This window comes from Petaurus breviceps, unplaced genomic scaffold (assembly GCF_028583685.1).
Source record: "Petaurus breviceps papuanus isolate PSGF00001 unplaced genomic scaffold, PetGlider_PUasm1.0 180, whole genome shotgun sequence".
NCBI lineage: Eukaryota > Metazoa > Chordata > Mammalia > Diprotodontia > Petauridae > Petaurus > Petaurus breviceps.
Window position 1 is genome coordinate 6,138,122 of NW_027185782.1, and position 9,690 is coordinate 6,147,811.

Genomic DNA, 9,690 nt, shown 5'->3' on the forward strand with positions numbered 1-9,690 from the left:
AGAGAGAGAGAGAGAGAGAGAGAGAGAGAATGAATCACAGGTCATGTATTTAGAGCACACTGTAAAGATGGCCAAAGGCGATAATTCTTCAGAGGGACTCTAGTTGGGCTGTTGGAAGAAGCTGATCTTGCCCTCAAGAAAACCAAGACAGAGACTAAGAAAGACTGAGAAATCCTGACAATGTTGCAATGGAAAGGGGGCTGGATCTGGAGTCAGTGGTTTGGGGTTGGAATCTCTCAGAGGCTCTGACCTTTATTTTCTGTGTGGCCATGGGCAAGGGACTTCATTTGTCTGGACTTCAGTTTCCTCATCTTTAAAATAAGGAGTTGGATTAGGCTAATTAGAAAAAGGATCTTAGTAGGGGCAGCCAGGTAGCACAGTGAGTAAGAGCACTGGCTTCAGTGTCAGAACGACCTGGAGATCGAATCCCGGGCTCAGACGCTCAGCACCACACCCAGAAATAACTGGCCCTGTAACCTTGAGCAAGTTACTTAACCCTGATTGCTTAATAAAAAAAAAAAAAGATCTTAAATCTAGAACCGTAAGAGAACTTACAGGTTATAATTACAACCCCTTTATTTTACTGAGGAAAATGAGGTCCAGATGCATGCCTAAGGTCACACAGGTGAGTGGCTGAAATAGAATTTGAACACAGGTCCTCAATGACTAAGCTTCTAGCTCTGAATTAGGGGTATCTCATGCACTGCCCTTAACAATAGAGTGCAGCCTATTTGTGAATGAATGAAAATGAAATAGGGAAAAGTTCAAACACAAGAGAACACTGATAATGCCGAGGGGGACTTTTCTAAGTCAGTATGTCAACTGCAGGGATCCTTTCATAGGGCTTAGTGGCACCATTTCTCTTTGATGTTGACACTGCCAGACTAAATCAGTGAGCCTTTCATCTGGAGCCAGATTCAGAGGTGATAAAAAACCAACTTGATCTGGGTTAGAGAATAACCCTCATGTGAATGAAGAGGAAGAGCTCAGGGGCTTGAAACACTGCGGGGCATGTCCCTGGAAGGGATGGGAAGGAAGAGTTTCAAGGGGACTGATCAGATATGATCTACTCCTGGCTGGGAAGACAGCCATCAAAGATGTGACCTCGAGCTCTGACTCGGCCAAGTACAAGTATGGCCTTAGTGCATGCAACGCTGCCCAAGGGGAGGCAGAGCTGCCTAGACTGGCTGATCATTTTTCTGGCTGTCTTCCCAGAGGCAACACACTAGCAGAGATGACAAAATATTAATGCAGGCAATGCACCGTCCACTAAGAACATTCTCCATGGGGCACCACTTACCTCAGTCTGAGTTTGGTCTTTCTTGCACACCTCACCTGTAATGGCTCAACAACAGTAGGATTCTGTAGCCAGTCAGTCTATCAGCAATGGAAACACATTCCTGTCCTTGGCTGAATGCAATTTCCACTTGTCCAAAATCACCTGGGAAGTGGCTCCAATGGCTCCCGTGTGGCCTCTTAGGGTCACTCAGCCTGCCATCACTGCAAAAGCATGTCAAAGAAATTACTCAGTTCAAGCAACAGAAGGCTTTGCCACCCTGGGATCCCCATCCTACCTCCCCCTACTGACCCACCCACCTAGAAAGGTTTGGCGTGTTTCACACTCACAATCCTTCCCTTCCATGACCACTAAGCAGCCCAGATGTGGGGCATCAGCATCCCTTGGAGCAACACAGTTGTGTAAGAATGAGTAAGGTGGGAAGAAAGGTATGACCAGCTCCACACCCCCCAGCTTAGGAGACTTTCGCCCTCTTCACACTGCCTTCAAGATGATATCCATTCTGTTATCCCATCAGGAGTTACCAAAGGCAAGGAGGCAGGGGAGTTGACCCACAAGAAGAGAAAGGCAGCACTTGCTGCCGTAGCTGGGAATTAAGGTACCACCTCTCTCTCTTTCTCCTTCTGAAGCTGCCTGCAGAAAATGGATAGATAGCAAGAAGACCTTGAGCCTGGGGATGGACATTCCTATCTGGGCCCCTGTCCTGGAAAATGCTTGGAGCCTAAGGATTTTGAGCTGAGGAGTAGGTGAGGCCCTTCCTAGCAGAGCAATGCAGCCCCCAGAGGCTCTGCTTTCTCAGGTGGCTTTCCTCATGGGTCTGTTTGGGGTTTTCCTGTGTTTGTACCTATCCCTAGGCAAGTCAAAAGCATTGGGCTGGGTTTCAGGCTGCCTGAAGTTACAGGCATGGAGACACCAGTAGGTTGGACAATGATGTCTCTATATCCCAAGGTCAGCAAATGTTCTAAAATGAAGACACTGTATGAACCCATCCTTTCTCTCCAATCCATGCATGCCTGGATCAGAGACCAAGGGACCTGACCAGTCAATTTATCTGCCTGGTTTCTGGAATCTGCTCCTGCCTCACACCACACATCTACTTTGGGCATGGTTGAACTTCCCCTGTATTTAACTATTTTGTTTATGTTTGTATTGATTTACTTTATGTTGGTGCTATATGCATATAAATATATATATATATGTACATGATGTGTGTGTACTTGACTCTCTCACTAGAATTTAAGTTCCTTGTTGAGTAAGCATTGTGTCATTCTTCATACCTGCATCCCCAGTGCCCAGTACCACATCTGGTGTATAGCAGGTATTTAATAAATACTTGTTGACTGACAAATTGATTGAAATTTGCATGTTTTCCAGCATGAATGAATAATAATCTCTGACATTTATGTAGTGCTTTAAAAGGCTGTATGGAAGCGTGGCTAGAGAGACACCAGGAAGGCCTGCCTTCAGGTTTTACCTCTGACATACTGGCTGTGTGACCACAATTAAGTCACTCACCCTCTCAATGCCCCCAAGTAACTCTTTAAGACTCAATATCAGAGGCAGCTGTCAAATAGTTTGAGTGCTTGAACTTAGAGTTAGGAAAGACCTGAGTTCAAATCCTGCTCCAGATACTTACTAGATGTGTGATCCTGGGCCAGTCACTTAACTTCTTGGTGCCTCCTGGTAGTTCTTTAAGATTATAAATCAGAGGTAGGTGTCACTGTGGATAAAGTGCTGGACACTGTATAGCAGTGAAATCTCAGGTCCAGTCTCAATGGTTGGAGTAGTAGGTAGATGGATGGGTGAGTAGATGGATAGATGGATGAATTAATGGGCAAATGGGTAGGTGAATGGGTGGATGGATGGATGGGTGGGTGGGTGATTAGGTGGATGAGTGTATTCATAGATATTGCTTTAAAATCACTGAACCAAGGCACACCTAGAAGAGAAACTTCTGAGAGACATTAGGTAAAGCAAAGAGGTTCTAAATTCTACCTCAAGTCGGGGGGTGGCTTAACTCTGCAAATTGTCTATCCCTTACAATTGGTTGATAGAATGTGCCTAAGCAGGTATACCTTGCTTAAATGGCTCCCCAGTCCTGATCGTTCAGTCATGCCACCTCAAAGGGAAGCTAAACACCCATATGGCTTCCTCTAGGGCCTGCCCCCTTCTCCAAATAGCACTGGTCCTCCCCAGTCTGATGTTGCTGGCATCTAGAGCTCCACACTGGACCATTTGGAATCTCTGCCCTGTTGTTAACGATCACTCCTTCATCCTTAGACTTCTCAGTCATCATTTCCTCTGCTTCCTCACTCCAGTGAAAATCTGGCTCACTTCTGAAGGCGCCACATCCCTTGCGGTCTCCGCACTCCCACCATTTGATTGATGGATATAAGAAATTCTGTCTGACCTGGTTTGCAAATTAATCTGAGCTTGGGGCAGTTTAGGTGGCATAGTGGATAGAGTGCCAACCCTAGAGTCAGGAAGTGCAAATCCAACCTCAGACACCTACTAGCTATGTGACCCTAGACCCGTCACTTCACCCCATTTCCCTCAGTTTCCCTAACTGTAAAATGAGCTGGAGAAGGAAATGGCAAACTACCCTAGTATCTTTGCCAAGAAAACCCCAAATGGTGTCGTGAGTAGAAAAGAACTGAACGACAAAGGTCAATGGCCTCCACCTGCCTGGCCTACAGTCACACCTTTCTTATATATATATGTGATTAGGTGTTTGGCTTCCACGTGCCCTACATTCTCTACCCACACTCTTGTTGTTGTTCCAGTTCTGACTGGCGGCCTCCGGATTTGAGAAATAGCCAAATGACACAGAAAGATCACTGGATCAGGAGTCAGGTGGTGAAGTCAGGCTTTGACTTCACGGGACCTTGTGTAAATTACAATAACATCTCGGAGCCTCAGTTTTCTCATCTGTAAGAAGGAAGGAAACAAGCATTTATTATGCACCTGCCAGGTGCTAGGAACTATGCTAAGTGCTTTACAAAAACTGCCTCATTTAATCCTCACGGCAATTCTGGAAGGTAGGAACTATTATTAACCCCATTTTACACTTGAAAAAACTGAGGCAAATAGAATTTAAGTGATTTAAAGAGGATCACACAGCTACTAAGTGTCTGAGAGGAGATTCGAACTCATGTCTTTCTGATTCCAAGATCTAGCCACTGGGCCACCATCACGTCCATAAGAAGAGGGGCTTGGACTAAATGACCTGTAGGTTCCCTCCCAACTCTAAATCTGTGATCCCATGATACTGAGAGTCAGAGATGAAGAGATAATGTATTCCAGCGTGGTTGGAACATTGAGTGCATGAATGAGATGATGGGAAATAAGAATGGGAAAATTGGTGGAGCCATTTTGGGGAGAGTTTCTTCCTAGATGCCTAACACAACATGCTTAAGTTTTTCCAATCCTTAAAAAAAATTTTTCTTAATCTTCCTCTGACTCTCCTATCCAATCCAGTTATAGGACCATTTCAGCAATTTTGACAAGCATTTTCTCCACCAGCTACCTCTACGTCCTCACCACTCTGACTCTTCTATGACCCTTGTGACTGGACTTCTGCCCCTCCCACAACAAGATCTTCCCTTTCTAGGGTCACCAACGACCAGCATCCCAATTATGCCATTCAGAGACAGATTTTTTCAGTCCTTCTCCTTCTTAATTTCCTATGGCTTTCAACAGTGTTGACTGCTTTCTTTTGATGGAGGACTTTCTGCTGTCTCTTTTCTTGGCTTCAGAAGGACCCCTCAGCTTCTCCTCCTACCTCTCTAGTCCCTCCTTTCCTGTTTCTTTCAATGCCTCTTTATTCTCTTTCAGACCCTTTAAAGTGAGTATTTCCCAAGGGTTTATCCATGGTTCTCTCTTCTTTTCTTTGTCTATTCTAGAGGCATCTTGGTAGCACAATGGATAGAGCCCTAGATCTGGAGCCAGGAAGACCTGACTTCAAATCTGGCCTCTGATACCTAGTAGCTGTATGACCCTGGACAAGTCATTATTGTCTGCTTCAATTTTCTCAACCTCAAAATAGGGATAGTAACAGCACCTACCTCCCTAGAGTTGCTGTGAGGATTAAATGAGATAATATTTGTAAAGCACTTATAGTATCTGGCACATAGTAGGCACGTAATAATTGTTTCCTTACTTCTCTCCTTCCGTGACTCTTCAGTCTCATGCCTTCAGCTACCCGTATTTAAACGACTCCCAAAACTACCTCTCTTTTCTGACCTCCACACCCACATCTCCAGCTATCTTAGGACCACCTGTCCTGGGACGTCCCCCAGCATCTCAAATCCAACATGTCCAAATCTAAGCTCAAAAGGTGCTTCCCTTCCTGACTTCAGTGACCCCTGCTCCAGCCATCACCTTTTCCCTGAGGACCAAGATTCTAACACTGAGGTTCTTTGACTCCCCTTTTGGTCACCTCTCATATCCCATCAGCTGCCTTTTGATACTGCCTCTGCCTCTGCCTCACCCCTCAGCTGCCTCCCATGTCTATTTCCTTTGCTTCCACCTGTACCCAACCTTCCTCATCCTCCCACCTGGCCTTTTGCAATAAGCCTTCTCATAGGTCCAGCTGCCTCCACTCTCAATCATTCCAATCTTTAAACTACTGCCTTTCTTATGTATGGAATTCTGATTGCATCACTCCTGTTCCATCAAAATTCTCCACCATCTCCCTAGAACTGCTGGAACCATTTTGTCTGACATTCAAATGGGATGTTCTGGAGCCAGCTCTGACTGGGGGCCAACTGGTAAATTTTCAATTTCATTTACACCTCAGAAATTGGCAAAAATCAAGACTTGATTTTTTTGTTTTGATGATTGTCTAAGGAAGTAATGGAAAGAAGGTTAATAATTTACATCAACTTAAAAGTATGTCAGGTGTGTGTGTATGTTGTGTATGTATACATGTGTATATATGTGCATGTATATATATGCATGTATATGTGTATTATGTATACGTGTGTGTATGCGTGTGTGTGTGTGTGTGTGTGTGTGTATACTGGAACAAGGGTTGGTAAGTATTCCCAAACACTCCTGCATTCAACGCCCTCTACAACCTGGTGCCAATCTACCTTTCTAGACTAATTTCCTTCTCTTCTTACTCTACATACCCTTTGCTTCTATTTACAATTAAGCAGTGTGGCCAAGTGAATAGCATTCCTAATTTAGGATCACGAGGACCTTGGTTTGAGTTGCCTACCAGAGATTGTACAATCCTAAAACAATCTCTTAATCTCTCTGAAACTCAGTTATCTTAGATGTAAAACTGGCACTGACCTCACAAGATTATTGTGAGGGTCAAATTATTTAAAATATTCTGACAGTACCAAAGTGCTATATACACATCAGCTGTTATTATTATTCAGCTAAAGTGAAAAACTCTTTGGTCCCCAAACAACAGAGAGTCTCTCCTGTTTCTATGACTTCGATTAAGCTGTTCCCTCTTGATTTCAGTCTGTTGAACTTCTAGACATCCTTTAAAACCAAATCTTTTTTTTTTTTTGCTTTTTGGAAGGCAATTGGGATTATGGACTTGCCCAAGGTCACATGGCTAGCTTTTATGTTAAGTGTCTGAGGCTGGATTTGAACTCAGGTCCTCCTGACTCCAGGGCTGGTGCTCTATTTACTGCACCACCTAGCTGCCCCCTCTAAATTCAAATCTTAAAAAGAATGGTTTCCCTCAAATTTGGGGGGAATCTGGATTGCAAGTGGTTGAGAAGTTATTATCTAACATAGTGAGGGAGTAGAGGCATCCATTGTAGATCATGGTATAAATTTGATTGCCCAGAGTTTGGAATTAACTCTTTTTTATTTAATATTTTTATTTTTGTGAATAGATCTGGAAGAAGTAGAAAATTTCTAGTTTTTCAAATAGAAATTAAGCTCCCTTTTTCAATGAAAAGTTGAGCTTGCAGGTATAACCTTCAGAAAGATCTCATAGCTGAAAAATTTTAGATAAGATTCAAGTACAGTCAGTACAAAGATAAGAAAGGCCAATAGGGAATATAACAAACACTAATTATAGTATGATGGACTTCCAGCTATCATTTATGCTATAGAAGGTAAGGACAGCTAGGTGGTACAATGGATAGAGCACCAGTCCGGAAGTCAGGAAGACTCATCTTCCTGAGTTCAAATCTGACCTCAGATACCTGCTAGCTGTGTGATCCTGAGCAAATCCCTTTACCCTGTTTGCCTCAGTTTCTTCGTCTGTAAAATGATCTGGAGAAGGAAATGGCCAACCATGCCAGTATCTGCCAAGAAAACCCCAAATGGGGTCAGGAAGAGTTGGACATGACTGAAAAACAACTGAACAACATATAGAGAAACTCAAAGTCAGTGTAGCCTTCATTCCCATCAGCCCAATATTTCCTGGAAATTAAAAGTCCCCCCAAATGTTAGGATTATCCGAAAGGGCGTCGGGAAGAAACCAAAAATTATCTTTCTCCCTCTGTATGAAAGCATAGTGGGTCCACACCTGGACTACTGTGGGACAGCCTGGTGACGCTACTTAAGGACAGACAGAATAAAATAGAAGGGTTCAGAAAAAAGCAACTAAAATGATCAAGGAAGAGGAATGTACTACTATCTCTGCTTTACATGGGAGGAAACTGAGACTCAGTCATGAAATGACTTGTCCAAGGTCACCTAACTAATAGAGTCAAAGCTAGGATTCAAACCCAGGTCTCCCCACTCCCAAAATAGAGAGTGCCCCACAGGACCATGTGAATGATGAAATAGACTAGAAAGAAGTCCCTGGTGCTGAATGGCCCATGGGCAAAAACTGCCTACTCCAGATACAGAATAAGGGAGGGAAGGGAATGGTCAACTTCATTCCCCTTCTAGAAATAACCACACCTCCTTTGGCTTCAGAAGTAGGAAATTCCATCTTAGAGAATTTGGGTGGCTAGGGACCAGGCACTTTCCTATCTGTGCCTCAGTTTCTTTTTCTGGATGGTGACAGTCTTCATTGCCCTTCAAGATCTGGAGAGGGGGGAGCAACTAGGATTCTTGTGGTGATGGGGTAAAGGATACTAAGCAACAGCTACTAGAAAAATGCAGAGGGGCGTGGTTTATTAATGTAGATCCTCAGTTCATGAAGCAAAGGAGCTGCGGATAGGACTGGGGCATTATCTACACTTGCTACTTAGCAGATCAGAAAGGCTAAAGAAAGCATTTGAATTCAGTCTACTTTAGACATGAATAATGGGACAAGTGGGGTATAGTGCTGTTTTTTGAGACCATAGAGATAGAAATATGCACTAGTCTTTTTTTTTTTAAAGCAATTGGGGTTAAGTAACTTGCTCAGGGTTACACAGCCAGTTATTTTGTGTGGGTGTTAAGTGAGGCCAGAACCGATCCCGGGTCTCCTGACTCCAGGGCTGGCACTCTTACTCACTGTGCCACCTGGCCGCCCCAATACGCACTCGTCTTAAGAATTTGTTGGTCCTGATAAGATATTTTACCAAGAGTCCTGCTCTGCAAATTAAAGTCTTAGAGTATTACCTGGAGTGCTGAAAAGTTAGATGTTTCAGCCTGTGGAACTCTTAGACATCCTTAAACAGAGTGACTTGTCTAGGGTCACACAGCCTATATGTGTCAGAGGTGAATAAAACTTGAACTCGAGACTTCCTGGTTCTAAGAGATGAAGGGAGGGATGTCTAGACCTGCCTGGATACTATACCTCCCTAAAAGGAAGAAATGAAAGGTGTTCGCATTCCCAGTTTAAATTAGTAGTAGTTGTGGTAATAATAATAATATTGTGCTTTTGTATAGTGTTTAAGATTTACAAAGCACTTTGAATATCTCATTTGAAACTCACAACACCTCTTTAGGCAGGTAATATAAGTATTACCATCCTCCTGTCATTGATAAGAAAACTGAGGTTCTGCTAGGTGACTCCAACTCTGGCACTCTATCTGGGAAATAGCATTTATCAGCCACCTACTGTGTGGCAGGCACTGTGCTAAACCCTGGCAATATAGAGAAAAGAGGAGAGAGGGAAATGTCCCTGCCCTTAGGAAGCTCACAGTCTAGTGGGAAAGGTATCATGCAAACAACCATGTAGGAATGGGATGTAGGGGAGATAAATTAAAGGCACTAGGATTGACGAGGATGGAGAACGGCCTTTTGCAAAAGTAAGACTCTGAACTGAGATTTGCAGGTAGCCAGGGAAGCTAAGAGGTAGGGGTGAGGATGCAGAGCATTCCATATGTGGGGGACGTCCAGTGCAAACACTTGGAGATCAATAAAAAATGACATGGGAAGGAGAGGATGGTGTCTCTGGAAAGACAACGTTCCATGACCACCATGTAGCCTAAGGCCTGAACAGTATTTTTTATTTTTTTCTGTCTTGTTTTACATTGGGTTGA

The 9,690-nt window shown here is 43.7% G+C and overlaps 1 protein-coding gene across 1 annotated transcript in view; it reads right to left on the minus strand.

The window, feature by feature from the left end:
• Positions 1-1,494, minus strand: part of LOC138160165 (olfactory receptor 10T2-like) — a 6,264-nt gene extending 4,770 nt beyond the window's left edge. Inside the window, exon 1 of the mRNA XM_069086703.1 lies at positions 1,301-1,494. The gene's annotated coding sequence lies outside the window, so the exon portion shown is untranslated. The remainder of the gene's footprint in view (positions 1-1,300) is intronic.
• Between the last annotated feature and the right edge of the window lie 8,196 nt (positions 1,495-9,690).